At 44.9% G+C, this 7,722-nt stretch overlaps 1 long non-coding RNA gene across 3 annotated transcripts; it reads right to left on the bottom strand.

The window, feature by feature from the left end:
- Positions 1 to 930: 930 nt before the first annotated feature.
- On the bottom strand, positions 931 to 6,666 carry LOC120566005. 3 transcript variants are annotated; one of them, XR_005640319.1, is made up of 5 exons: positions 4,951 to 5,194; positions 3,932 to 4,176; positions 3,426 to 3,718; positions 3,160 to 3,297; positions 931 to 1,651 (listed from the first exon to the last, which is right to left on the bottom strand). It is a non-coding gene; the product is annotated as an uncharacterized LOC120566005 (long non-coding RNA). The 3 variants fall into 3 exon arrangements; XR_005640318.1 differs by lacking the exon at positions 4,951 to 5,194 and adding an exon at positions 6,526 to 6,666 and having other exon boundaries at positions 3,160 to 3,718; XR_005640317.1 differs by having other exon boundaries at positions 3,160 to 3,718; positions 4,951 to 5,198.
- Positions 6,667 to 7,722: the final 1,056 nt, after the last annotated feature.

The following is a 7,722-nucleotide window of genomic DNA, read 5'->3' as shown; positions in this document are numbered from 1 at the left end:
AAAAAAAAGACATAGCATCTACTTCTCCTAATTGCATTTATTTTGTGCTACTGGATTGAGTGACAGATCAAAATGCTGCACTGCCATTCCTAAAACTCACAGACAGGATTTTGGAAACTCTAGAAAGTTGTCACAGTGGCACCTTAGCTTTTCTCACAGAGATCACGAGGTTAACGGTAGAAAAACAGCGGTCAAGTTAAAGTGAAGTCTGAATATGTGTTTGCGTATCATTGATTGGCCAATGCTGCAGCTTCCTGTCAGATGACAAAGTGCTGCTGAGCAAAAAGGGAGCAGCTGTGCAGGCCGGAGATCTGCACACCTCAGTGTGCTTAGTGGCCAGGTATGGCATAGTCTTGCATTGCCAGACCTTCCTCCACAGTGCTGCGGAGGAAGGTCTGGCTGGTCCACACTGCAATCCGTGTTCTGCTTTATTGGCATTTCTTTAAACCAATCACAATCGTCTTGGGCGGCGCTAAGCTCTGGACGCAGGTACGGCGGCTCTGCAAAAGGAACTTGTTTTGGTGGAACATGTGTACGTTCAAAAGTAGTTTTAGTCGCGCAAAAGAAAACTCAGATTGGACAGATAGTCTAGCTAGCTGTCTGGATTTACCCTGCAGAGATCTGAGGAGCAGTTAACCATAGTCCTCACAAATCCACCGGAGGTTAGAACGCCAACACAAAGAAGCGGACGGTGACGGACATCCGGTCCAAAATTAGGACATCCGGCGGATCTTTCCGGAGCAATCCCATGAATGAATCGTCGTCGATATAGGCTAGGTATGGCCTAACTACTTCTGAAACCATAACACCATACGCAGAGAAAGAGAGAGAGAGAGAGAGAGAGAGAGAGAGAGAGAGAGAGAGAGAGAGAGAGAGAGAGAGAGAGAGAGAGAGAGAGAGAGAGAGAGAGAGAGAGAGAGAGAGAGAGAGAGAGAGAGAGAGAGAGAAGGGGGAGAGCTGAAGAATGAAAGAGAGAAGAGGAGACATGCTATTGTTCCAGCACAAACAACAAAACAATTAGCAACATCCTGTTTGTGACAGAAAGAAAAGGGCTGGTCTTACTTTGGAAAACCACTTGAACTAAGTATAGTATTTGGAGTAAGTATGGCCTCATTTGTTTATCATATTTTGACAGTAATGATGTTATAAAATACATGTTGCCTCTTAAATATTAATAGTTGAACACAGCAGAGGACAAAGCTATAGCACTAAGAAAACATGCTTCATTATAAAAACATAATTGTTTCCCCAAAGCGTCCGCGTGTGTCAGCATTTATATTGTCAGAGCACGCAGACTTTGGTTCTCATCTAGGAATCAGGCTCTTCAACATGTGAAGGCAATAAAGACATCATTGACATTGTCTCTCAGAGAGGCCATAAAACATTCATTGACCATTATTGTTCACTCTCAAAGGAGACATTATCTTGTTGCTCTCCAGGCCTCGGAAAGACAACAAACAAGCATCTGGCTGCGGACGGTTTACAGCGCTGTGCCACACCTCCGCATTTTCTTTTAGCCGTGCTCAGCGAAAGTCTTCCGTAGGGGGGTGGATGTGTAGTGAAAGTGTTCTCTGTCTTTTCAATTCATGTTTGACTCACTTCCTTTCACTATGTGGAGCATCTGCACACATCAGAGGGGAACAGAAGTGTCCTGTGAGGAGTCAGAGATAAAACATTTGTGGTGGGATTCAAACCCAGGAGTCCATTCCTGTAACTCAGATGTGCGAGTTGTGGTTAACATAGTTTTATCAATGGGTCATACATTGGAGACAGACGCGCACACAAAGAGAGTGTGGCGATGGGCTGCTTGGGAGCACCAACAAGCAAAACATGGAGTTGACTGTTGGCCAAGCAGAGACAAGCGTGAAATCTACCATGAAGGCCTTTGCTTATTCCGTGTGACCACAATTTCGGTGATCCCTGACTTTTTATTAAGCTTTGCCATGAGGTTTACACATTTTAGTTTTTTGTTGAATCATCTTGACATCTATTGGATGGATTACTGCAAAATTTGGTACACACATTCATGGTCCCCAGAGAACTTTTTCGTTTAGCACCGCCATCTGGTCAAAATTTAAATTAATCTAATACTTTGGTTTATGACCACATACTTGCAAAGCATTCTCATCAGCCTCAGCTGTACTTTGTGTATAGCGCTAATTAGTAAATGTTAGCATGCTAACATAAAAATGACGAACATGGTAAACATCAGCATGTCCCGACTGATGCCGTGTTTCCAGTGTATGGTACAGCTCTGCTCAACTAACTTTTGTGTTGCTAGTACTTTTCTCTTTTCATTATATTACATGTCATATTTTTATCCAAAGTGACTTACAATTGCTATATATACAGTACAGGCCAAAAGTTTGGACACACCTTCTCATTCAATGCGTTTCCTTCCTTTTTTATTAATAAGGGAAAAAATTCCACTAATTAACCCTGAAAAGCACACCTGTGAAGGTAAAACCATTTCAGGTGACTACCTCATGAAGCTCATTGAGAGAACACCAAGGGTTTGCAGAGTTATCAAAAAAAGCAAAGGGTGGCTACTTTGAAGAATCTAAAATATAAGACATGTTTTCAGTTATTTCACACTTTTTTGTTAAGTACATAATTCCATATGTGTTCATTCATAGTTTAGATGCCTTCAGTGAGAATCTACAATGTAAATAGTCATTAAAATAAAGAAACACTTTGAATGAGAAGGTGTGTCCAAACTTTTGGCCTGTACTGTATGTCAGAAGTCACACGCCTCTGGAGCAACTAGGGGGGGGTTAAGCGTCTTGCTCAAGGACACATTGGTTGATGTATCGTAGTGGGACTCGAACCCAGGTCTCCCACACCAAAGGCATGTGTCATATCCACCGCGCCATCACCAATGCATAAGTACCGCCTCAGTATAGCCGTGATTCTGAGATGATAGAAATGCAGCTTGGCACTGCTATGACATCATCTTCAACGCGACAGTTGCTGTATCCTTTCCTTCATTGGAAACCAAACAGAGAAACGTCTGAGTGGCGACAAGGGTTAAAATAACTAGGGGAGCGTCACTTAAATAATAGGACACACCAAGGGTAAAACATACAGGCTAAAAATGTTCAATTTAAAAGAGGGATCCTTTAAAAACGATAAAGGGGAAAATGCAGAGAGGGTACTTACCTGAAAGAGGGGTGAATCGTGACTACACCCCTCTGGTGTTCCACGTGGCTTCCCCTTCTCTGGCCGACGGCGCTCCTTCCCTTCACCGCCACGGTCTACTTCCCCAGCTCGTCACAGATCGGCCATCACGACCCTCGCCTAGGGAGCGCAAACACACACGCCAGTCTCCAGCCACACACACCAATGCCCCTTACTTTTCACACTTGCCTGGCCCTGCAGCCAGCCTCCCAGTGCCCGCCGCTCAACTCCTTCACTAGCCTACTCACACTTTGCTGAGGCGATAGCGTCCCTGCTACCCACCCAGGCCGGAGTCTTCACGCCGAACGGACACAAGCTGCTGTGCTTCAGGTTCCGGTGAATCCTCGGTGGTGGCCTCTTGCTCCTTTTCAGCGCCTGCTGCTCTGCTGCTCATGTCTGTTGTTTTCCCGTTTCTTTCTCTTCGCTGGCGTGTGGGGAGGACGAGGTTGACACTGAGACTGGGAAGCACCGCTCCGTCTGTGGTCACTTGCCACCAAGATGTAGCCTACTGCCGGCCCTTTCTCCCCCTCTTCCCCTGCAACTACATCGCGGTGCGCCCATAGGTACGGTTACAAAAGATAAGCTAACCTGGGCTCGTAGAACAAAGGAACACGGCTACTAAAGGCTAACCTAGCTGGTAACATTAATGATATTGTCTCGTCTCATGTGTGTTGTGTTTAGCGTGAGACCTAAGCTGGCCTGGATGAGTGTATATCTTTCCTAAAAGGGCTTGTGCTGTGTTAAACTGACTCACCCAACCGCCGTTTCAATTAGCGGTCAAAAGATGTGCTGCTGGCTTCGGCGTCTACGCCATCGGGCGCGACCTGCTCCCCAGGTCCGTCGTTTCACCCCGCGTCTCTTCTTCTGCTTCACGCCGAATCCACTCGGTGTCTTCTCCTTCTGTTTCCTCCTACTTTTAAAGTCCCAGGTCTTCGCACACCTGCTGCTTGTTGCTGATTGCCGATTACTGCTGGAGTGAGTTTGTGTTTAGTTCAGGGGCTGTTGGAAAAAACACGACACACCGATAAAATACCACACAATTAAAAGCACAGCAAAAAATGTAAAACATGCACATGCAATAGTCCAACAAACTGAGCCCGTCACACCTCTATCTGTCTGTCTATCTATCATCTATCTGTCTGTCTGTCTGTCTGTCTAGCTATCTATCTATTCTTCTCTTGATGTCTCTGAGCTGTCAGTTGTGACAAATCGCAGTGTCACTGGTTCCTCGTAGACCCCCGCAGTCCTGGAATTATTCAGTCTGACAGCTAACACAACTCTGAGCTGCAGTGTGCATGTGCATTTACATGAAATACTAAATAGGTCAGAGACATTAAGAGTTTTTTTGTTGAGAAATGTGGTGCAGATTAGACTAAGTTCCAGTCACATGTGTTGGGAGATTCATCATGAAAATATTTCCACATTCTCTTTGAGGATGAGTGTTTAGTTAGGCCACAATGGAGACACACAGGAAGGCTAGACAAATAGAAATACATGCACATATGCTGTATATGCATATCCATCAATTTGGACCAGTTTTTAGCTGATGATGGATGGGCTTTGGGAGTTTATCACAACATTTCCTAACTTGTTTTGACCTAGTCCCATGACTGACCTTATTAAACCTTACACACTCTGCACTCTCCCCTGTTTCCCTCTGTCTCCCACAGAGAAAGACAAAGCGGATACCCGAAGTGAATCATGCGCTTCACAATCTATAATTCCTGCTTTACTGTATATGGTCAAATTACAGCTTTCAACCTGAATACGCACATATTCCAGTAAATTCCTCAGAGCGAACCTCACATCTTTACGAGTACGATGGATGGGCCAAATGTCTGGAGCAGGTATTCAGCTCGTTGTCAGCGAGGCTGATGCACAGTCCCTGAGTGCTGAGCTCACAGTTGGCTCCCTGCAGGATGACACAACAGATACGCAAACGCTCTACAGACCCTCGTAGATGACCAGTAAATCAGGCAGCAGCCTCTGGATTGCAGCCAGAGGGACTGAGCTGAATTCTGACTCTCCAATAATCACTGAGCGGTTCTGCACTGCTGGAGAAATTGTGTTTGTGTGTGCGCATATGGGAGCAATATGTGTCTGTGGGTTTGAGTGCAGTGTTGCGTGAGCAGGTGATCCACAGCGGTTTAAGCAACTTTGGCTGTATGACAGAATTCCCTTTGGCAACCTTGGAGAGAAAAGAAGGCACAGAAGGAGCAGGGAAAGAGATGCATGCCTGACTCCATTTTGTACATTTAAAGGATCACAGAGGGCCCGTGTCGCAGTCGTCTAATCCCATTTCCTCCTCATCGGTCACTGCCCCCCCCACCCCCTTCATCCTCTGTCCCCTTTCTTCTCCGTCTCTCCCGAACATCGTCTGCTCTAAAGGAACTAGACACCGGTAGAAATCTTCACTCTGCATTCGTTTAGCCTGTCTGACTGCATCAGTGGAGATGGTGAATGGGTTTGTGTGTGTGTGTGGGGGGGTGTGTGGGGGTGAGTGTGTGCATTCAAAAAGGTCAAGATGTCGTTTGGTTTTTCACATTGATGCTGTTGTATTAACCACAATGTTTGGTCAGTACCAAAAAAATGTTTTGTAATAATAACCACCAATAAAACTTTTTTGCATCTGTAAAAATCACGTCTAGTAAAAAGGTTCAGAGCAACCAAATCCCTGTGCTCCTTTCCTGACCTGTTCACTCCTCCATATGGGCCATGAGAGGACTGATGGGGGGGTAATGCGTGGTATTAGTGAATAAAGCTAAATCCTTAAGAAACCACAAGTTGGTAAATGAGGCTTTTCAATGCACGTTGGAGAAAAGTGTGGACATGAGAGAAACATAAAGGCAAGAGAGTGGGTGGACACAGAGGCCATTTATGTGAAGATGACATAATCACCTGTTGCCCCCCACGCGCAGCCGACATCTGCGAAATGTATTCACTTTCTATCCTTCGCTCTCCTCTCCCTCTTTTTCCAGTCGGCCACCCCATGCACAGACACTATGTCACATAAGGATAGTGTTGTTATGTGTGAAGTTGGCAATTCATTTTTATATTCATGCAGTAGTGACATTTCAGAAACAAGGCGCTCAAACTGCAAACTCTAAAGGTCTGAATGTGTGTGCCAAGTCTTAGGGCAATCCATTAGTTAAACGCACAATTGTGAACCTCATGGTGGCACTAAAGGGAAAAGACAGAGGATCACCAAAGTCACTGGGGTTCGTCAACTGGGCACCATGGATGCCTGACCCAAATTTCACGGCAATCTATCCAATAGTTGTTGAGATATCTCAGTCTGAACAAAATTCTTCAAACTTAATATTTCCTCGTTGCGGTTGCTACACCTACCTGTTTGTTCCACACAGAAATATGAACCCCTTCAAATCGGAACAGAAGAATTAGGTTAATCCAGTCTTCCTGTCTGTCGAATTTAACATGAGGCTGATATTAAACTCCCTTTTTATGTTCCCTGGATTTGGATTTGTGGTTTCATTCATGTCAAATAGCTCCAAAATCATTCCCTATATAGCTGAGACAAAGACATAGTGTTCTCATGCTGGATCATCATCATAAAAACATTAATCCTAAGTATTAATCCTCTTCCTGCTTTTACACATGTGCCTATTGACTGACAGCAGCATCCAACACCCCATCGTGTCCTTATTTTAATCACTGATATGCTTTTAATACAGTGGATTGACCAAAAATTGGGTTAATACTTCAAAAATCAGTCTTCTTTTCATGTATTTAAAGCTGCTCAGTTTTCCTAATGTGTCGGGTTTTGTTGACGTTATTCCCTCTGTGAATGCTATCTGACACAATTAATGCAGGGTATGCGGGTGGTAGAGGAAGCTGTTGCTGTTCTTTATCATTCATTTCATCCATCTATCTCCATGTTTCGGTCAATTCTGTCCATAATAAAATACAAAAGTTTTTCTTTCTCCTTCTTTTTCATGCACACTAGTTTCTTTTTTTGTCCTCTCTTTGTCCTGTGGGTGGATCATATTATATCTACCTATATGTCTTATGTGTGTTAAAACCCAGCAAAACAGACACTAACATACTGTAACCAGTTAACTGTTAAGGAAATGCAGAGCCCTGCCCAGACTGCTCTCCTCTAGCTCTCCTATGGCTCTCCTCTGGCCAGCCTGCGTGCGTCTCGTGGCCCAGCTGCCTCTCTGCTCTCTGGACTGTGCTGCAGAGAAAAGGCCCTCAGAGCTCCAGGCCTCCAGGCGGCTCTCCTGGAGGTGCCACCCTCACCACAACCCCAGCAACTCCATCTCTGTCTCTCTCACTAACACACACGCTCGCAACTTCCAAGCCAAACCAGAGCCACCTACAGTAGCACTCTTGTTATGCCGTGATGCTTTTTATATCATGTGTGCCAGTGGACCATTTCACTCTGGGCTTTTTGACTGCAACCACTACGTACTGTACATGGCAAGAAGAGAAGTCTGTTAGTCAGCTGAGAGCCACTCTAACCACTTTTACACACGCTGATTCTGAGCTACTGTGTTGGGTTAAATATGAACTAAAATGACTCTT

The sequence above is a fragment of the Perca fluviatilis genome, chromosome 9, assembly GCF_010015445.1.
Source record: "Perca fluviatilis chromosome 9, GENO_Pfluv_1.0, whole genome shotgun sequence".
Classification (NCBI taxonomy): domain Eukaryota; kingdom Metazoa; phylum Chordata; class Actinopteri; order Perciformes; family Percidae; genus Perca; species Perca fluviatilis.
Note: the sequence above shows the minus strand (reverse complement) of the source record. Positions and strands in the feature narration are given on the sequence as shown.